This window comes from Alligator sinensis, unplaced genomic scaffold (assembly GCF_000455745.1).
Source record: "Alligator sinensis unplaced genomic scaffold, ASM45574v1 scaffold342_1, whole genome shotgun sequence".
Taxonomy (NCBI): Eukaryota; Metazoa; Chordata; order Crocodylia; family Alligatoridae; genus Alligator; species Alligator sinensis.
In genome coordinates this window covers 968,704-991,486 of record NW_005842126.1, presented here as the reverse complement: position 1 = coordinate 991,486, position 22,783 = coordinate 968,704, and positions in this window count along the sequence as shown.

The window sequence follows — 22,783 nt, the reverse complement described above, 5'->3', positions numbered from 1 at the left end:
ACTAGAGGAATGAAGCACAAACACTTTGGCAAAATAGAAACCTACTGTTCCTACTTGTTTATAGCGAGCATTCACTCAGGAGCAAGACAGCTTCCTTCCTGTCTTTGCCCTTTGTTGTGTACCATACTTTGGTCTTGACAAGCTGAATGTTCAAATACAAATGCTGGTGCTCTGTCCTTGCTAGGAATTTGAATGCAGAAATTCAGCTTCTTTGAAAGCCTGCTGGTTTGAGCACTGTCTCAATAGCTGCTGCAGCCCACCTCAGGATCAGATCTTTCCTAATTGTAGTTCTCATCCTCTCTTTATTTCCTCCTCTTTCCCCTCATATTCATTCATGTACCATCTCTGCTTGCATCTCTAGCTGGCTTGCATTCTGATTTCATGGTTTTCCTTCTGTTTGACTCCTTCTGCCTAACCCTCACTTGCATGTTCCTGCATGTTGAACATGCCTGCTGTACATCCAGGAAATGGTACCACTATTGAACCATGAGGCTGCATATAATCTAGGTATTATTTATTCTGGGTAAGATTTTCTGGTAAAGCAGAGAAAATGAACTAGCTAATAATGAAACTATCACAGCCCTTGAAATTGTATTGTGGTTTTGCATGTATGTGTGCCTGAATCAGTATGTGTATATATAAATACCAATATAAAAAATTACATTACTAAAGTTGCACATTATAGCATTCAAAAGTTTGGCATCTGCGTAATTAGTTCTGGATTTCCTATCTGTTTTGATAAAGTGCAAGTTACCACTGGTGAAACAGGCTCTTTCCTCTCAGTCCCAGGGCCCTGACCTGACCCAGAATGGAAGAAGCAATCTCAGACAAAAATCCCTACTTGGGTAACTGCACAGAGAGTTGCAGTGCCAATTGGGTTTGGCATCTATGCACTTGTCACAATCCTATTAAGGCATTGGTTCTCAACCAGGGTTATGGAGCACTTTAGGGTGCCAAGACATCTTTTGAAGTGTTACTTGAGGTATGAGGAGTCAGCAGATGCGAGGAGGTGAGTGCAGGCTCAGACATGTGCCTGGCCACTATCCTACCCCCTATCCCCGGCCCAGCACCTCTACAAGAAGACAAGGCTGCGTCTACATGAGACGCTGACTGTACAGTCATTACTGCACAGTCATTTAGTACTTGTATAAACTAGTATTACATGACCGTGCAGTAACTGGAGTTACTGTGCAGTTGCACTGAGGAACAGCTTTTTTTGTGATGCTAACTGCACAGTAGCTCATGACTACCGTACGTTAGTGTTGTGTCACACTTCCTGCCATGCAATGCTAATGCACAGTAGTCATGGGCTTCTGTGCAGTCAGCTTCTCATATAGATGTGGCCAAGCACCATAATAACTACATTTGTTTGTGCTTTGGGCTGCTCCTTAATTCACAAAAGTTATGGAGGGGTGTCTTGAGTCAAACAAGGGGCACATTGAGTCTAAAAAGGTTGAGAACCATGGAATTAAAGGGCTATATACAAAAAAGATACTCTCTGGTTGGACCAGAGAGAGGGGTGAGAGAACTAACTCTACAGGCCAGACATTAGGCTACTGTTCTTAAACATTGGGAAAAGTGAGGTTCAAGACCCTCCTCCAGCTTTTAATAAGTTACACAAAACAAAATAGCTCCAACAGGAAAGATGGAGTTAGAAAGAAAATCAGTGGACTTGTACAAGTCTCTGCTTACTTGAAATGTCTAGCAGTGGAGTTGTGGCTTTTCTGGGTACTTTGCCTTAATAGAAATTTATAGAATGACTGGTGTAATGTTTAAGCAGTGTTTCTGAGTCATAAGTTTTAGCACATGCCTGATACTGCTAACATCTATGATGTAATGCAATATTTGCACAGAATGCCCTGATTTGCATACAGACACGGGGCCATTCTAGATGGGTTATAATTGTTCCCAAGGAACCATTTTGCCAGATGGGGGTTGATGTCATTTCAGTGGTTCAGGATAAGGCCATAAACTACTCTAGGCAACATGTGCTTGTCCCCTGGGCACTAAAGGAAGTGTCATTTAATTTATGGATGCTTGTATGTATTCAAGTATATTGGTTTGTGTTTCAAATCAATTGGATGTTGGTGATTCCATAAATTAAACCTTTATTTTTGAGAAGGAAGGGAGAAGGGGCAGTGCGGATAAAGCATCTTCACCCAGATTCTATATGCATTTAGGTGCCTAACTCCCATTAAATTTAACTCTCAAGTAGGTATTATAGCCCTAAGTAAGGATCTGGGCCCTGTTTTCATTTAATAACTGAGCTGAAACAGACAAAATGTCAAGGTAGGCTAGGCTAGAAAGCACAGATTTTTCTCCATAGAGCTTGAAGTGTCATTAAAAGAGAGCAAACATGTAAATTTCAACTGCCCTACTGAATTCTCTCACTGGAGAGGAAATTAAAAAACGATCATTGCAAGGTTCACTAGAATGTAAATATACTAATAATTAGACAATAAACGCATTATACGTGACATCTATGTTAACGTCACCTGAATTCGTCATGAACCATGTTGTTCCAATGAATATTCAATATGCACTAAGGAGGTTATAGCTCTGTGTAAATATTGGATCATACAACTGGGTGTTGTTGATATCAGGCACATACTATGCAATGCTTGGGAGAACAACTTGCTGCTCATACATTACACCAGCCTTTCCATAAACACCAAAGCAAGGATAGGTCAGTTTTTACCTTGTTCTTACATAGGTAGGTAAACAGAAATTAGGCTAAATGCCTATATTTTTTATTACAATTCTGGGTAATTATTATAAAATAGCTAGCTTCTCAGTCTGCTAAAAGCAATTGCACCTAGGAATCTTGATCACTAACGACCTGTTCCAAAATTTCTTTCAGTCAGTGGAAGGATTCCAACTGATGTCATCTGGCTTTGAATTGGGCTTTAACAACGCATTGCTGATCTCAGTTACTTTCAGTGTAAATCAGGCATAATTTCACTGCGGGCACTGGGGGTTTAAGCAAGTAAGACCAATATATGTGAGTTCAGGCCCAGGCTTGAAAAATTTCATGCATTATTAAATCAAATGTATATTTATTCAGTAACCCCCCACCATGTGCTCAATAAACAAACAGCTTTGTGTGGGGATACAGTTTTTCTAAATCTCTAATTTTTTAGTGATTTTAAAAATAAATATGTCCAGAAGCACTAGCACCTTCCATGCTCAGTTGCCATAGGAAAAACAGTGACTTTACATGCTGATTACTGGCAGCCCCAGGTGAACTTTTAGTATGGGGTCCCCTTCATCAGAGATAATGATAATAGTAATTGGACAGTGGGAAAAAAATTACCATTTTCAGGCCTCCTTTCTGTCAGGCCTCAGGCAGCTGCCCAGTTTGCCCATGTTCGGGTTTGGCCCTTCACATACCAAATATAGTATAAGCTCATGAGGCCTTTCCCATCTGCCAGAGCTCCCAAGCTTCCAGGAGAGTGAGGAATCTCAACATTGTCAGGAAGAGGTGCCCTTAGCAGGAATTCATTGTTTCACATCTGGGTTTTCTTTGTACAAGTGGAAAGAGGTGTGGAGGGTACGCTCAAGAACAGGCCTCCCTGGGAGTACCCAGGCACAAGTGTAGATGAATGCCTGCACATGCCTGCAGGCTTTTCTTTTGAACTGTTCCCCCAGATTGCCCAGTTCCTTCATTACAGGAGGTTGCACTGCAGCGAAGTAGCTAACAGACCTTTTCACCACCTATGTTGTTAAAGGGCTTGTCTACACTGAGATATACTGTCAAGCACCATTATTCCAGAATAGTTATGCTACTCCAGCTACTCTGTGATAATATTATAGAAAATGAGGGCCTGATGGGACCTCAGGAAGTCATCTAGTCCAACCCCCTGCTCAAAGCAGAACCAGCCCCAACTATATCTTCTCTGAACACTTGATTCTGAGATACAAGGGGATTTATTCCACTTGGTAGGTGTGGCGGGCCAGTAGGGGGTACTCCTGCACTGAGCCACCTGCCTCACTGCACCCAACCACCTTCCAGGCTCTGAGTGCCTCCCTGGGTGCACCTCACATCTGGCTGACCCCCTTCCTGGAGCAAACCTGCAAGCCTGGGGGTAACGCCACCACCACCCAAAGTCTGGACTGATCTTGGCCCTGTGTCCTCTGGAAAATACAGGCCTAGTAGTCCTTGAGGGTACTTGACCCACTGCAAGAACTTGGGGTGCTTCCCTCAGTCTGAAGCACAAATATAGTTCTCCCTAAGTCAGCCGAACAAAGGGGAGCCCAAGGCATAATCTAGGCCTTCTCCCAATAAGTCCCCCATGCTAGGTACAAAGGAGAACTTTATTGTTTAGGTACAGGGTAGAGCAATATCAGAGAAATCTCTTAGAGCAAACAGTGGCATGGTAGCCTTTGATTACGCATCCGTGTTACTGCAAGCTATATATCTATTTAGATCTCATGTAGCTTACTCACAAGTATCATCCAGAGGCAGGTGGAGATTCCCTCTGGAGGCAGGCAGTTCATTGACCATGAGTTTCAAAAGAGAGAGTGAGTTTCAGATGGTCCAATTTCTCTGAGAGTTCTCATCGTGGCTGTTGCCCTGCCTCCTGGGCAGTCCTTAACTTATATAGACCTTATGAACTCATTTACCTGATCCAAGGAAGGCCAGCAACTGTTGCTGCCAGCCAACCAATTTGAAATGCATCCCTGGTTGCGGGGTAGACTGGCAGGGGCTCTAGTCCCCTCCCAGTCATGGTGACCTTGCTTAGAACAGTAAGGAGTTTAAGCTCCCACCCAAGTGTGTGAGGCCAATCACGTAGGCAGAGGGAGCAAATTTCCCCCTCCCTCAGGAATGTATCCAGCTCAGGTTACAACTCAGGGTTACCTGAAGCTGATGGGGCCAGGGGTGTCTGCCTTCTGCAGTGACCATGGTAACCAAATTGTCAGATTGGTCATCCACCTGATAGCTGAGTTTGGGGTGAGGCAGAGAAGACATTCTGACACAGTAGGAATCAAATAATTTTAAAACTAAGATGGAGTGACAAAGAAAAGCCTAAATGTTGTTGTTAGGCAGGCACATATTTCCATTGACCACTCTGGAATCTTGCCTTCGCAAGAGCCGAGGCAGCATGGGGATCTGGGCAAGAAGTCCTTAGTTAGGTTGCTGGGGTTTCGAAACTTGCACTAGTTCTATGCAACTGAACACGGAGATCTCATTCCATCACTCAAGGACTCTTAAAGGCAATGTATATGACACACACAAATGGAAGCGGTAATCTATAATGCCACAAATCCTTTAGGAGGATTATCTCTATCATCTCATCTGGCATCAGAGAATTACATGTAATATAGACACATAAATGGCTTAGTCAGAGGAAGATCCTTTGAAAAAAAATGGCAGAGAGTTTTGTACTTTTCCAAGATTGAGGAATGCTGCTTAGCCTGGAGATGAACTCAAACTAAAATTTAATTTTTGGAAATGCTCAAAAGCAGATTCTACCCCTTCCCCCATATTTTCCAGTTAATCTCTGAATCTAGTTCTCCACTGCCTTGCACTTGGCTGGTCATTTCAAAGTGTGCCTAGGGAATGCAGAATGCTACTAGTGGAACTGAATAGTATTTGACCCAAGTTGCACAGGTGCAAGGCAGAATTAAGATAGTTCTTGTGTCTTTATAATGATTGAACCTTGGGTTTGGGTAACTTGAAATCAGCATGAGATTCGAATTTATTCCTCTGAACTTTGGGATGTAACAGTATTGCTCTCCCATTACAAGGTCCACTCCAAACCAATCCCCCAACCCTTGATCAACCTCAGCCTTGAGTCATGCATTTGCACTTAGGATTGTGTAGTGGGTTGCCAGCTAGCCTGGCTGTAATCAGGACTTGAGCCCTTTAAACAGGTCCCTGCAACAGTTTTTCTCTGGCTTCAGAAACATAAGCTGTAATGCCCTGGGTTCTTTTGCTTCCCAGGGCTCAGAAACTCAGGCTGTAGTTCCCTGGGTTCTTCTGCTTCCCAGGGCTCAGCATCCAAAAGCAAAACAATACAAACTAAGCTCCAAGTCCTGGGTCAGTCCACACCACAGAGTGCAAGAGAAAATAGAAACAGTCCACAATGAACCCGAACAAGCAAGAGTTAGTTCTCACCTTCTTCTCCTTTCTCCCTTGGAGAGACCTGCCTTTCTGTGTGAACAAGTCCACCTCCAAGTCCTCCAACTCACTTCCTCTTCCTGTCCCCCTTTATTTCTAGGTCAGCCAGTCAACTTCCCCTCATTTGCTGACCGGCTGAGCCAGCTGTGGCCCCTTGGGTGAGCAGCCGGCTAGCCGGCTGGCTAATTGCTCCAAGCTGCAAGCCTGTGGTCTGTTACATCCCCTCCCCTCCAAGAGTGGAGCCCAACATACACTCTTCCAGCCATTGTAAAGGAGCATGATGGGTGACTAATTGGAAATGGTCCATGACATAATACTGAAGGGTCTCTACGGCCCATTTAATTGCTAGACACTCCTTCATGATCATTGCATATTTTTATTCTCAGGGCAGGAGCTTCCAGCTCAGGTACACGATGGGCTGTTCCTTGTCTTCAAATTCCTTTGCGAGTACTGCCCTGAGACTTTGTTCTGAAACATCCATTTGCACTTATAAATTCTTTCCCCATGTCCAAGGAACGTAGGACCAGATCATGGCACAGCAAGTGTTTTATCTCTTGCACACTCCAGTGACCATTGCACCTGTTGTGGGTACACCTGTGACTCACAATGCTTCCCTACAAAGCGTATTTCCTAGTCAACTTGCCCAATGTACAGTAGCACTTTAAACAGGCCTTGCCATTTTGTCACCAGTTTGCTCTCTGATGATGACAACAAGAGTAGCACTCAGTCTCCCAGCTGATATATCCAGAGCCGGGCCCATTTATTATATTGTTTTTCTTGCTGGTGCCATGCAGCTTCCAGGTTTTCCTTTCATGAGTGCCCCCACCAGATTCAGTCATTCATGTAACTTTAAGACATACAGGTACTCCTCACTTAACGACCTACCTGTTTAATGACCGCGCAGACTTACGACCAGCGAGAACTGGTCGTAAGTACGAGAACTGGTCGTAAGTACGAGCACTTTGGTCTTTGAAACGGCAGCACGGCGTCTCAAGCCAAGGCACACAGTATCAAGGGGCAGCTCCTCGCTTATCAACCAATTCGCTTAATGACCTAGTTGCAGGAATGGAACTCGGTCGTTAAGTGAGGAGTGCTTGTATTGTACAACATTTTGTGTGGTAGAGACCTGGGACTGCCATGATTCCTGCAGTAAGTCCAGCACCCCTCAGGGCTGTCTCCCATATAATAATTCCAATGGGAAAGCCTGTAGAGGACTGAGGCATCTTGTGAATGGCAAGCAACAGGTAGGAAAGTAGCCAGTCCCAATTCTCAGGCTCATCTGCTACAAACTTCTGTAACATCCCTTTTAATGTCCAGGTAAATCGCTCAATGAGTCCATCAGTCTGGGGGTACACCGAGGTCTTGATTGAACAACTTTGAGCAACCCTCAAACCTCTTGCAACAGTTGGGACAAAAAAAATGTACCTTTGGTCGGTAGGGCTGTGCGAAGCTTCAGTCCTGATTCAATTCAGTGGAGATTTGGCCTGATTTGATGGCTAAATCTCTGAATCCAAATTGAATCAGGAGACCCTTTAATCTCTCCAAATCAAATTGGAACCCTCTGAATCGATTCGGAAAGATTCAGTGATTCAGACAGACGCAGCTTTAAATGTTTTTTCTACATACCTCAAGGTACCAGGCAGCTTGTCAATGCTGAGACACTGGGGCAGATGGACCATCCCACAGGAGCGAGGGGAGCTCCACAACGCACTTGGCAGCAGATTCAGAAGTGGAGCAGAAGCACTTTTGGTCCACTTCCGGGTCCACTGGGGAGCACACAGGGGGCCCCCCCATGCCCTCTGGCTCAGTGACTGGTGCCTCCTGGGTCTGGGGGGGCACCTGGGGCCTTGCTGTGCATTTGGTGGTGGACCTGGAAGTGGACTGGAAGTACTTCAGGGCCACTTCCAGGTTTGCCACCAAGCACGCGGGGGGGCCCTCACGCTCCTGTGGGCTGCTCTATCTGCCCCAGCATTGCAGCGTTCATGAGCTGCACCTGGTATCTCGAGGTATGTGGAAAAAACATTGAAAGCTGCATCTATGGCCTAATTGCTGGTTCTCCAAATCAGCATCGAATCCTCAGATTCAGATTTGGCCGAATTGAATCGGGGACAGTGATCCAAATCGATGAATCAAATCACTGTCTCTGATTTGGGCTGAATCCAAATTGAATAGGCCCTGTTTTGCACACCCCTATTAGTCAGTTAAGACCTCCTTCAGGATTCCCACCCAGAAAAAGATCTATATCAACTCTGAGGCCACGGTTTGAGGCAGATGCCAACCAAATTGCCGCAGCCTCTGGGTAGCAGGTGGCATAGTCCATGAGCACTAATATGAATCGAGTACCTCAGGAGCTGGGTTCCAGTGGCCCAATGAAATCCACCCCGACCTGCTCAAATGGAGTATCAACCAAGGGGACTGGCACCAGCAGGGCTTGAGCACTGAGCTGAGGTGTTACCAACTGACACTCAGGGCATGAGTCACCATACTTCTTGATCTCATAATACATTCCAGGTCAGAAGAATCTCACCAGCTCCTGGATCTGGATTTTCTCCTGCTCTGAGGAGGTCACCTGGGGTATGTCATGGGACAATCTTAGGACCTGCTTACGGCAAGGCTGGGGCACCAACAGCTGGGATTGCCAAGTTCCCATGGCCCATTCTTTGGTCATTCAGACTAGGAGGTCCTCTTGCAATTCAAAACCTGGGTCCTGGCTGGTCAGGCAAGAGTTGAGGATGTCTCTGTTGGACCACAGTGCCCTTCCCTGAGCACTTCTGTTGCCCAAAGAGGCCTTCTTGTCAAGCCCACCTCCATTCTTGGTGTGACTGGGGTTGTGGCCCAAACAGCTCTGGGTCTGAAAAAGGAAGATTTTTTCAAGCATAGGCTCTGCTGGGTTGGGCCCCACCGGAGGTGTCTACATTCAGTGAACCTTCTGCAGCAGTCGACTCATTGAGCCCCAGTCCCTCCCCACTACAACAGTATAGGCCAGTCAGGAGGTCACAGTAGCTCTCACTTGGCCCTCATGCCCACTGAGTGTTAGTTTCAGATAAGCCACAGAATACAGCTGGGTGTCCCCGTGGATACAAGCCACATGAGTACATTGACCCATGGAGATGTCTTCAGCCATTGCATTTCGGGCCTGAACAGATGTCATTCCTACAGATGCCCCATGCCTTCCCCTAGTAGGGCTTTCCCCTACTGCTTAGCAGCTGACTCCTCCAGGGGTCCCGACACTCAAGTTCTGACCCCAGAATGTCCTCTGCCCTCATAGTGGCTTCTTCTACAGTAGCTACATTGAGGTGGTACACCCACTTGCGCATCTCTGCCAGGAGGATAGCACAAAATCACTCCGGTGCCACCAGTTCCACAATCTCCCATGCTGATTGGGTATCTGGATGGAGCCACTGGGTACATAAATCCTTTAGCCTCTGAGCCATAGCTCAGGGATGAATGTAGGGGTTCCAGGCCTCCATTCTAAATTGCTGCTGGTATGCTTCCTCAGTGAGGCTCAGGTGATCAAGAATTACTGCTTTAAAGCGTCCTGTAGTCTTGAGCCACTTCCAACCTCAAGACAAAATAAACAGCTTGGGCTTCTCCTATAAGAAGTGGGGCCACCCACATGGCTCAGGCACCCTGGGCCCACTAGTACACCTCTGCCACATGTTTGAATGTAGCTAAGAAGGCTTCCATGTCATTGATTGGCCCCATCTTGGTCAGAACCCCAGGCTCACTCCTCGGGTGCACAGGGCCTCCACCCCTTTGACCAAAGTTCTGCTGCTGTACCACTTGCTGCTGTAAGAAATCCTGCTGTTGCAGCTGCAGCTTTTTTTATATTCCTGCTGTTGCTGCTGCAGGTCTCTGAAATTGCTGTTGCTGCAGCTGGAGCTGATGCAAAAGAGCCTCTTTTTCCATCCTTGGAGGGAGGGTTTAGATTGCCTGCGTTTTCTACCAGTTGTAGGCTCTCCCTAGCTCAAATCAGTCCTTGAACCCTTTAATCTGGTCCCAGCAACCATTTTTCTCTGGGTTTAAAGTGGGGATTTTTCAAGGGATTGGTTCAAATACTGCAATTCGGGTCAACCCTATTCAAGAAAGATGAAAAATTTGAACAAGTGCAGAGAAAGGCTTTGGAATGAGTAGGGGAACAGAGATTTTATTTTATTAGAGCAAAGTAGACAAACTTGGCTTGTTTAGTTTATCCAAATGAATAGTGAGAGAGGATATGATTTCTTTCTATGAATATATTAAAGGAATACACAGTAGCGAGGAAGAAGAGCTATTTAAGCTAAGGAATGACACAAATGGTATAAACTGGCCATAGTTAAATCTGGGCTGCAAATGTGCAGAAGTTTCCTAACACTAGAGCAGTGAGGTTCACGAGCAGCCTTCCAATTGAAGTCATAGGGGCAAACAACCTAAATACTTTTAAAAGTGAACTTGATTACTTTCTAAAAGGCTTTCTACAATGTGGTACATGAGGGACCAGGAAACTCGACATGATCCAGGATGCCCAGTTCCAGGAGTTCCTATATTCCTTCATGAGATCAGGCGCTGAACAACAGCCATTTACAAAAACAGTGCAGGACTGATATTTAGCAGAGGCAGACAGTCCTGTAGCTTCCCAGAGCAAATTTAGGGCTTGTTCCTAGAAATTGGTGAATGCCAGCTTTAATGTGTGGAGTACCCTACATGCTATTGACTGTATTGTGAGTACAGAGGTGTTTCAGCACCTGACTGCATTGGTCAGAGATATAATTAACAAGTTTTGTACCATGAGCAAACCCCACTTGTGCTTTGAAGGTAGGAGTAGGTGTGCTGAGATCTGCAAAGCAAGAGGTGCAGTGGAAGGAGGATGGTCAGTCTTACCTGCTCCAGGGACCTGTTGCTGCTGTCTCTTCACCCAGCTCATACAACCAGGTGCCATGGGGCTGCTCCCACCTGACTTTTATGGTTGGGCAGTGTGGGACTATTCCAACTGTGACAAAGACTTGGTCGGGGAGCAGGGTGCCATTCTGCTGCCCCTTTTAAGTCAGTGCTCAGGGCTGATGTCCCTCTCACTATTCCCTTATTTATGCTGCTGGTACTGCTTAATTAGGCCTCAGTTGAAGAAGACGTGCAAATCCCTTCATCTTCAGCAGAACTCTTAAACAGTGGTTGGTAATGTTTTTCAGTGGTGGGCTGAAATGGCCCAGTTTGGGTGTAAGGCAGGCTAGCACTTGGGGCTAGTTACCACTTCTCCTTGTTGGCATTTCTTTGCCACCCAGCTGTAGCCAGGCACTTGTGAAGCTGTCCTCTACCTGGCTGCTCAGCCAACTGGCTGTGGAGGTGCATGGGCAAAGCCCCCTACTGCCACCAAAGCCCCAGCTCTGCAGGCTGGATCCAATGTGTCTGTGGGTTGGATTCAATCAGCAGGCCATAAGCTGCCAATTCCTGCCCTTAAACATGTACTTTTATATCCTGTTAGCCTCTGTAATTCTGCTTCCAGTTTACAATAAGTCAAATGGAAACAGTGATGTTAGCTTGCCACTTTTTAAAGTATTACCTACCCTTCCATTTCCCCCCAAAATTGAAATCTTGCTTAGGCTTCATTGCTACTGATTTATCTTCCACTGATCTATTATGGTGGAGAAAGAGTAAATAACATGAAACTTTGGAAAGCAGGGAAATGATTACCATGCTGCATAGGGAGATCCAGCAGGGTATCTCCAATAGAAAATGGGTGTGTGGGAGATACCACCAATTCTGCAAGGGAGGTTGCCACCCCACCCCATAGGCAGATAGAGGACAGCTTCACAAGTGCCTGCCCACCACCTGACCACTCTCAGCACACCCTCTCCTCCAGGGCAGACAACTCCTCTCTCTCCATTCCTCTCTTCCCCTCTCCATTTGCCTTAGGGGAGCCTCAGAGATGTTCGTGGTCTGTTCCTGCCATGGTTTGGAAGCAGGCACTGGAAGAATCAGATAAAGTTAGTCTTTGCTTCAAAATAAAATTGAAAGATACACTTATTGAAAGCTAAGAACATAAGAACTTCCATTTACTGGGTCAGACCATAGGTCTATATTGCCCAATATCCTGTGTCACACCTGAGACACTGACTGCGCAGTAGCCCAACACTACTGTGCAGTGTAGTGTCACATGGCAAAAACCATCCTGAGATGCTACTGCAAAGTAGTATGAGGCTACTGCAAATGGTGTCACTTAAAAGGCATTTGCCGGTGCTACTGTGCAGTAACTCCAGTAACTGTACATTTATTTAGTACTTGCTTATACAAATACTAAATAAATGCACAGTAATCACTGCACAGTAGCATCTCGTGGCCAAACCTGGATGCTGAAAGGGAGAGTGAACTGGGTATGACTAGGGTTTTTTTCCCCACTGTTCCTCTCTCACCTGAAGCCTCCAGCATTTAAGCCCTAAGAAGTTCTAATTCAGTCTGTATCCCTAACTCCCATGCCCAATAACTAGGGATGCCCCTTTCCTCCAAGAATTTGTCCAATCTTTTTTTGAGTCTGGCTAAACTGTCAGCTTCCACATCTGGTGGCCATGAGTTCCACACTTTAAAGACACGCTGTGTGAAACAGAACTTCCTTTTGTTAGTTTTAAACTAGGGGATAAGATGATAGAAAAAGAAATGAAAAGCAACAAAGTAAAACTTGAAAGTGACTGATGCCTTTGAATGGGGTGTAGGTTGTAGCCGTGTTGGTCTAAGGACACAGGCAGACAAGGTTCCTTGGGTGAATCTGATATCTTTTATTAGACCAACCCAAATAGTTGGAGAATAGTTAGTAAGCAAGCTTTCGGGTTTTGCCTTTGAAGACATTTCTGACAAAGGAGAAAGTTCATTTGTGCTAACAGAACTGAAACACACAAGAAGGATAAACCAGAGTGTCTTCACTCTTGTGCTGGCATATGAAAGAAGTAACTCTATTGCAACCAATGGATCGACACTGATTTGAATATTTTGTAATATGTAGAGCTAACAGGAGCTGAGTGCCTGGAGTGCCAGGGAGACCTGTGCTGTCCTCTGGTTCCTTGTGATCACCTCCCAGGCAGACTGCCCATAGAGCTGGACATCTATTTCCTTTCTTGGAAATTTTTGCAAATTTTGAAATTTGAAAGTACTCAACTCCTCTGTAGGTCAGAATTGCTTTCCCCTATCCAGCTCTATCCATCCTAGAAAACACAGGGAGAGGAGGGGAAGAAAAATAATGCCTCCTTTCATTGAACAACTGTTAGAATAATTTATTGGACAGATGGCAAAACCACCAGTATATGTACGACATATGTATACATATATATGACATGAGATATCTGACATCAACAGTAGAGCTGGCTGAAATTTGGAATTTCTTCACCAACATTTCATTCTAGTGGCAGCATGCCCTGCATTGTTAGACTCTTTTATGGAGATGTACCAGTTGCCACAAAGTTTTCATCAGAAAAGTTGTTGAGCCAGAGAAAGAAGCTGGGTTACGTTGTGATCCTCTGGTCTGACATTCTGTGTCGTACAGACCAAGTCAGTGTACCTGTGTGTATCGTTTCCTATTTCCATCAAAACTCTCTATCTCAGTTGTTTATGAGTTTTGAACCTTTCATTTACCAGGCTAAATTTTCTAGCATAGGCCCTTGTGTGAGTGTGAATTGGTGACATCTTGAGTGGTGAAAAATGTGTGAAAAAATACTTTTTAACCCATTATAAAATCATTGCCTTGTTGCCAACCTTTATAAACAACTCTGGTATGAAATGAGTGAAATCTGTCAAAAAAAACATCCTCATGGTACAGGAAAATCCTAAAAAAAGTTGCTTTGATTCCAGCCTCTGACAGATCTTGTGTTTTACATGATTTAACAGCCTGTGGAGTCCTCCTCATTCAGGACTGAGTCAAAGCCCATTAAATATAAGTCCTAGCACTGATTTTGATGGTCTTTGGATCAGGACAATACTGTACAGTATATTGTACTTTGAATGAGGTAAGGGATGAAAAAATGAAATTCTGAGCTTTTTTTTTTTTTTTTGGTGGATGGCACTTTTTCTGTGGCCATTGCACTGCCTTCTCAACTTTATGCTTTCCAAGGGCATATGCCTGATAGGCTGCCCCATATATATCCACTGGTAATAGAGAAGTAATTAGATATACATAAAAGAATACTCCATTTATTGAAAGAATTCTCTAGATTTCCCACAGCAATCAGTGCAGAATTTTAATTAGAAGAAATGGCAGAATTCCCACATACTGGTATATCAGGTGATGGCTTTAATTTCTACTGGGCAGCTTGTTTCATAGTAAGTGTTTTTAATTTCTATGGAAATATGGGTGATGACCAGTTATTTGAAATATTTGCATGTATTTTCTGGCTTTTGTCCCTTCCAGTGACATGGATGAGTCTTTTAAAGCAGCAGAGTCATGTCTTTCCTTACCCAAAAGCTGAGTAAATTGCATAATAGCCTGAGGACATTTGTCCAAAAGATGTCAGAGTTGTAAGTGACCAGGAAAGTTTCCACTAAAAATGTGGAACTCATACAGGATGTGAGTGTCATTAATTAAGTTCTAAGAACCTACAGTGCTGTGGGAACCTGGCATAAAATATACAAGCTGAACTTTGTATACAACTTTCTTCTGTTTGGGAATTCATTAAGGAGCTGAAACATTCACAGTGATTTCAGGATCCAGTGATAGAATAGCTAATTCCTGGCTTGGGCTTTTCTACACAGAGGAACTCATGAAAGGACTAGGATCAAAGAATTGAAAGTGTTCCTGGAGACAATGAGAATATAAGTAGGGTGATTGCTTGTAGGACTGCAATACATAAACGTGTCATTTAGCTGCAAGTTGTTTGGGTCCATAATTGGGTTTCATTGGTGTTGGTGAGTGAGTTTGTCTGAAGTGGCTAAAGTGTGCTGCTAATGGAAAAGCAAAATAAGTTTGTGCTTTGTATTTCATTGTCATCATTATAAATAAGAATAATAATCATATTTTGACTATTCAAAAATATAGAAGGAACCTTATAAAACAAGTGAAGCGGTGATGCTGTGCTGCAGAGAACACAAACTAAAACCATTTCCCTGCATTAGTAACTAAGTACCATGCTCTAGTGATAGGCTTTTTGGGGGGCAGAATTTACATTCATGGCTATCCCATGCTGTGAAATATATGCAATGCGTTATTACACAAAAAGATCTGGCTAATGAAATGGCCTTCATGATGGAACAAAGAATCCTCTTAGCAAGATTAAAGGTAGCTTAATTGAGATTGATGGTGAATGTGTGTATGAGAGAGAGAGAGTGTCAGGGAGAATTAAGACAAGTAAAAAGAATGTTTATTAATCATATTCTGATCTTGCTGACATTTCTCAAGTAAACCCTCTTGCAGTGGCACATTCAAAAGATACTGAGATTTAGAAGTGGCACACAAACAGCTCTGCATGTGTACATGGTTGGTAGCTGAGCCACCATGGGCGTAGTGTTTTCTTGTTAGGGATAGAAACATTTTTCTTATTTGGGCATAGGGCAAGGTTGAATCCCCAGTTGCTGTGTTCTAATGGAGCAAATTAGTTAGTTAGTTAGCCGGTTTGTGTTGCAGTTAGATAAGTGATAACCTTCAGGTGGAGGGTGCACATAGCTGCGCCACTGCTCTCCATGTCACTGCAGATGGCACTGTGCTACACCTCTGCACGGCACAGTCAAAAAACAAACACAAGCTTTCTTTTTGTTGAGGAGTGGGTGGCAAAAGAACCTACCCTTGATACACGATGGCTGACAAAATAATGGAACAAAGGGCAGTTTTACAAATACTTTGATTCCTTTTCTTTCCCTGGCATCACAGCTTGTTCAGCTTTATTGTTTATTATGTATTTATGTATTATTTTGATCCTTGCCTCAAGGTGGGACAGGGAGTTTCTCCAAATAGAAAGCGTGATCCCTGTCCTGAGGCAACATGACATAATGAGGGGTTAAGAAGAAGCAGGGAAGGGAACAGTCTAGCTAGACTAGCTAGAAACCGTTTTCTGCAAGGCTAGCTTATTGAAACAACAGTACAGCACATTGACTAATGGGGAGCTAATTAAAACTGGATAGGACAAAGCACTCCAAAATATACTACAGGGAACAATCCTTCTTAGGCAAATTCATCCCTGATGAAATTCCATTGATTCAGTGAGTTTACTTCAGGGATGAATTTGGCCTGATAACTTAATAAGTCTCTTCTGTCACTAATTTCTATGGTCCTATTACCAGAGCCAGAAATTCAGGCCTGGTTTTCAGAAGTGCTGTGCACCTAAAATTCCCCGGGAGGTCACAGGGAGCTGCAGGCTCTTAGTAGCTCAGAAGATCGAGCCTGTTTTCATTTTAAATAGTTTAGTATCACAGTACAACTGTGTCTGTAGATAGACCCTAAATTCAGATCTTAAGCTCTTTGAGACCAACTATATCTAACTAATGGTGAGTATAGCACCCAGGACAATGGAGCACAGATCTCAGCCTCTGGATAGTAGGGTAACAGAATTAATTAATAACAACAGCAATACATTTACAGTATCTACATTGTGGTGTGATGGGGAATATTTGCCCAGGGCAGTTGCAGTCATATACAGCATGTAGAGACCTGGTTATTTATTCAGCCTCTATCAGATTTTTCATGTCCAAAGTTTCCTCCTGGTTGGGTTGTCAGATTTTTTAGCATCAATTTGTTCATTGTTTTTGGAAACTTATCAAATTTGCTTTTTTATTAGTCTGTAAAAGCCATGTTTGGAGATGGTCTGAAATAAAAATTAATGCATCTTATTATCACTCCACAGCACAGAACTCTTCCATTCACTATTTAAGCACCATGGTTGCATGTGCTTCTAATAAAATCCCTTCCTGCCCCATCAACCTTACACTGTGAGCTATAATTGACAACTGTTAGATGACCAGAACCAATATATAAAACCATGCTGAAGCATGTTTATAAAGGTCCAGAGTAAATACAGAAAAGACATGTCGGAATGTTTTTCCTTTTTACTTCACTGTTGTTGTAAAGTCTGCTGTTCTCTGGCTCCCTGTGCCATGGAAGATGTGCATCATATAGATAATGATATCACTTTATAAACATACTTCTCTGTCATAGTTCTTTATGAAAAAGCAACGATTTAACAAGTTGTGCCCTGGTTTGAGTTTGAAGGCTGTTTCTTTGAGGGGAAGACTACCAATTTATCTTGGATGCCTTTAAAACAGATCTGTTCTATTACTCAGTCTTCAGTTTTCTAAACAACACCTCCCCGACAACCTAAGGAAATTCAGAATACAGTGGGGAAGAAATACAATAGAGTGGATTAATTAAAAAAAAAATACAATGGGAAAAAACATAACATGCAGTACTTTTGGTGTGATTTTTTTTACCCCAACAGATTGCTTGAGCCTTACAGTTCCCTTACAACCAGCATACAATGATCCTGGGCATCCTGCCAAGGCTTGTTATTGTTGTAGTGTGTGAGCCTGCTCCCCAGCAGAGAAAAAGAGAGATTTTCCTCTTCCTTTCATAGGTATCCCACGCTTCTGTCCCTCTGCTACTTTCAGAACCCCCCTCCACTCCTTCCTCATCTCCTAGGACTTCGCTGTCTGTTAGCTTTTGGACATACAACGCCTACGGCATCACAATTTGCACTTTCACAATTCCACAGGAAGACTGACATAGGACTATATCCTCTTCCTGGTGCAGGTGTCTCATAAAACACCTAGATAGGGGCATCCCAATTAAGAACAAATTATGCTACATTTATTCAAGATGAGTAATAACCCATTCATTGTCCTGTGATAGGGGCATTTATGGAATCAGGTGCTACGCTGTATGAACTAAGGCATCACAGTCTGGCCCTGAACATATGACAAAACAGGGTAACAATGAATGACTGAGGCCCCTTCTATTCATTTCCCTGTATTCTACTTGGACAGTCTTCTGAGAACATTTTAGCATGCAAATCTGTAAACATAGCAGTGAATTGTTTTTATCCCCCTTCACTTTGATACATTGCCTTGAACCCTAAAAATTGAGGAATCTCTCTGAAAGACAGAGTTTCCACCAGAAGCATGCTGGCTCCTAAATGTGATAAGAAGCCAATAAAAATGAACTGGGTGTTAAAACAGCCACAGAGGAAGAATGTTTAGCTAAATAGATACCATCTGTCCCTCCAAGTGAGCATGTTCTTGTTTCGCCCTGGACTGACCAGCTATGAGCTGTTGTTATTGTGGTTGAGTCCACAGGCATACTGGCTGGGGTTCTCAGGACCTGGGGTAATCATTTATGCAATGTAAACTTTATGAGAAACAGTTTTAGGTTTTGGGATTTTTTTAAGGGGCTAAGATGTGTAATAAAAACAACATTACAGCCTAATCTAGAAAAGTGCCGTGCTGAAGTTCAGTTTAACATTCACAGTAGTCTGCACAGCACATTTTTTCAAGGAAGTAAAAGAAGATAGGAATCCTAGAGGGCTAAAAGCAGTGTATGAACCTCCCAAGGGGCTTTTGTATTAATAATTCATACAAAAATATTTTCTTATGTTTTCATTGGGCAAGTAGCATAGGGCATGGTGATTACAATTTTTTCAAAATAAATTGTATTCACGTCATCTCAGACACAAATGATGGCACAGAGAATTTGCAGGGAAGACAGAGCAGAATATTAATCATAGTAATACTATGTAAATACATGAATTTTAAAAGGGCCAGAAATTAAAGATGACCAGTTGATTGAAGCATGGTTGAGTAACTAGATGATATAAAGAAGAGAGGATTCAGTGTGTGAAGTGCCATAGAGTCTTTGGGACAAAAACTCTGCCCAGAAGAAACAAACACCGTGATTCCCTCAGTGAGTGGAGATGCAAGGGCCTGTAGAATATAGGAATAGGATAACATCTTGTGAGCACCATGTAAATGTTCTCAAAATAGTTAAAGAGGTACTATCTTAGTCTTTCTATGCTACCAGATGCTTTGTACAACTAGCCTGTTTGAAGAAATAGGGCATGATGGTAAAAGGCCAGATGAAAGGAAGTGTTGGGATCTTGGTTAATGGAGAGTTAATAGGGTCAGAGCCTTTGAGCTTGAGGCTGAGCAGTGGCGTGCACTTCTTTCTTCTTCCCTTCCCCATTTTCTTGTGATGACAGCGCTGATGCACAGCATCTGCTTCCTGCTGGGATGGAGATTTCTCTCTATTTGTTTGAGCTGCATGCTGATTAGCAGGAAAGGGACCTAGATCTAGGTGTGACTTGGACTACATTTTTGTGCAAGGGAGTAAGGGTACAAACAGATATCGTAGTTATCCCAGGAGGTGCCTTTTGTTTTGGGATCATGCAGGCATTTACATCCATTATCCTACTTTAAATCCCTTTGAAGTTTGAAGGATAAAAGATACAAATACTTTTTCCCAGTATATTCCATTGTACATCTGTGTGGTTATTGCTCTTCATTCCAGGGACAAGCCGATCTGGCTGTGTGCTCTTGTTGGCCACCTACTGGCAAAAGAGCAGCAATGCATCTTGGAAGGGCAACACCTGTACATGACTGTGCCACATGTGTTTTAATCTGGGTCAAATCCTTGGACAGTCAATCCCGGGTTAAATTAGATGTCTGTTTACAGCCTAAAAAGCGTCCTTACATCCCTATCCATATTATCTGCACCTTTGGCTCAGGCATGCAGGAAGAACACATGTATTTGTTTGCCAGTGCAGCTGCGCTGCTGAGATAGATAAGCGTTTGTCAATATACTGCTGCTTTGGAAGAGAAGCCAATTGCTACCTCCAGTTCCCCTGAGAAAGGAGGAAACAGGAGAACTGTCTCAGAGAGCTCTACCCATGATGGTAAAGCTTATGTGGTACAACTTACATACACTGGGCATTGTTTCATGTCAAAATCTAGCTCTCACAGAAGGCTAAATAACATTCTACACATGTAGTGATGGATCTGTAAAAGTCTGTATCAAACTACCTCACTTGACATGGCAAGAACCATTCTGAAGAATGTGACTTGCATTCTGAATGTCTAGCTGTCACAATCTAAACTTATCTAGCCCTCTGACCACTCTCCCATACCCCTTATCCAAGTGGACACAAATGACATGACTCGGAGTAATCCCAGCTGGGTCATGAATGATTACAGGGCTCTGGGAGTGGGACTTAGGGGGCTGGGGGTGCAGGTGTTTTTTTCCTTGATCCTTCTGGTTATGGGTCATGAGCTGAGGAGGGAGAGACAGATTGAGGCCGTAAACAGAAGACTGCAGTGCTGGTGCCATCATGAAGGCTTCGGCTTCTATGGCCACAGTATGCACTTCGGAGAGAAAGGCAGTGGTCTGTTGGGAAGAGATGGCCTCCACCTCACTCCACTGGGGAAGAAGCTCTTCTCAGCCAGAATGGCTGACTTGCTCGACTGGACTTTAAACTAAACTTGCCAGGGGATGGGCAGATAACCACCAGAGCAAGCTCATCAAGTGTCGACCACAAAATGAGCAGGCTAGGATGCTCAAGGGAACCCAGTCCTACCCCATTCCAGGAGCAGAGCTTCTCCATGAGTACAAGGAAGCCTAGGGCCTCCAACGGCATACTTACGTGCCTGTACACTAATGCTAGGAGTTTGGGGAATAAACATGAGGAACCAGTCCTCTGCTAAACAAAAATGACTACAATCTCATAGGGATAAAGGAGACCTGGTGGGACTCCTCCTATAACTGGACTACGAGTCTAAATGGCTATACCCTGTACAGGAGAGATCGCACTGAAAAAAGGGGCGGAGGTGTTGCTCTCTATGTGCAGGAGAGCTACACATCCCTACAAGCTGAGATTGGTACCCAAAGGAGGATGACTGGAGACCCTTTGGGTTAGGATACGAGGGGAACATGGTGAAGGGGATACAATGATAGGAGTCTACTGCAAACATCCAAATCAGGAGCAAGAGCTTTGCCAAGAATTGACTAAAGGACTGGCCAAGCCTGCATGCACTCAGTGCATGGTTGTCATGGAAGACTTCAACTACTCAGACATCTCATGGGAAGAGCACTCAGCGAAATCCGATTGGTCTCAAAGCTTCCTTACATGTATGGATGAGCTCTATCTGTCTCAAGAAATTTATGGGCCAACAAGAGGTAAGGTGCTGCACGACCTGGTACAGGCCAAAGGGGATGATCTAATCAGTGACCTAAGAATCGAAGGGAAGCACGGTGACAGTGACCATGAGTTGATCACTTTTACCGTCCATTGCAAATGCAGTAGTTCCGAACTTTAGGAAAGCGGACTTTCATAAGCACAGTAGGCTTGTTCTTGAGGCCCTGAGAGGCCATGATCTCACAGGAAGGGGAGTTCATGATGAGTGGTTACTCCTTAAGTGATTCTAGAAGCACAAGGGGAGTCCATCCCAACCCATAAGAAAGGTGATAAAAGGGCTCAACAACCACCTTGGCTCAACAGAGAACTCATGGACCTCCTACATCTAAAAACAAAGTTTTATAAACGATGGAAGACAGAAAACACCACTAAGGAGGGGTATTCTGCCCTGGTCCGCACCTGCAGGGAGCGAAATAGGAAAGTCAAAGCTGCAACTGAACTTCAACTGGCTACACAAATCAAGGACAAATCAAGGACAGCAGAGTGGCAGACAGTCACATCCAGGACCAGAGCTGCTCACAGTAAACTGGTACCAGTTCCTCCAGTCCAAATGGTGAACAGGTGCGAGGCCCTGGCGACCCTGCAGGAGATGGAAGGAGAGGAGGAAACCTCTGGGCAGGAAGCAACGCCACATTCTCCACACTCCGAACAGGTCAAGAGATCCAAGCAGACCCAGAGGAGGAGGCGTCGAGTGATTGTCATAGGCGACTCCATCCTGAGAGGTACGGAAGGACCCATCTGTCGCCAGGACCCCTCAACATGAGAGATCTACTGCCTGCCCGGAGCAAAGATTCGGGATGTGACGGGAATAATCCAGGCCAGGATTAAGCCCATCGATTACTACCCCATGGTCCTAGTCCAGGTGGGTACTAATGAGGCGGCCAGGAGAAGCCCCAATCACCTGGCACGAGACCTGCATTAGAGAGACCAATTGGCGGCTTCGGCAATGGTGTCTCGAGGCAGGCTTTGGCTTCCTGGACAATGACCCGCACATCACAACGAGGGACATGCTCAGTTGGGATGGGCTTCACCTGTCCCCCAAAGGTAAGCGTGTGTTCTCTTCTAGGTTGGCAGATCTCCTCCGGGAGGCTTTATACTAGGCTCGTCGGGGGGAGGGAAAGATGAGGGCGGGGGAAGCCGTGGACCACCAAACCATGTGGCACCCACAAGGACAGCCCAGCCTGAAGAAGGAGAACATCAGGAACCTGCAATCCATGGGGCAGCCAGCAATACAGCACAGGTAAGCAATAAGCAGGTAAGCAATAAGAGGCCCTTTGGGAATCGGAGCTGGGGGGCAGCAAAGGTGCCGGTCACAAGGCTCAAGTGCCTATACATTAATGCTAGGAGCATGGGGAGCAAGCAGGAGGAACTAGCACTCCTGCTTGCAGAAAACACCTACGACTTAGTAGGGCTAACAGAAACCTGGTGGGATTCTTCCCACGACTGGGCAGTACATATTGAGGGTTATAGGCTGTACAGAAAGGACAGGGTGGGGAAGAAAGGGGGAGGGGTTGTGCTCTATGTCAATGAGCAATATACT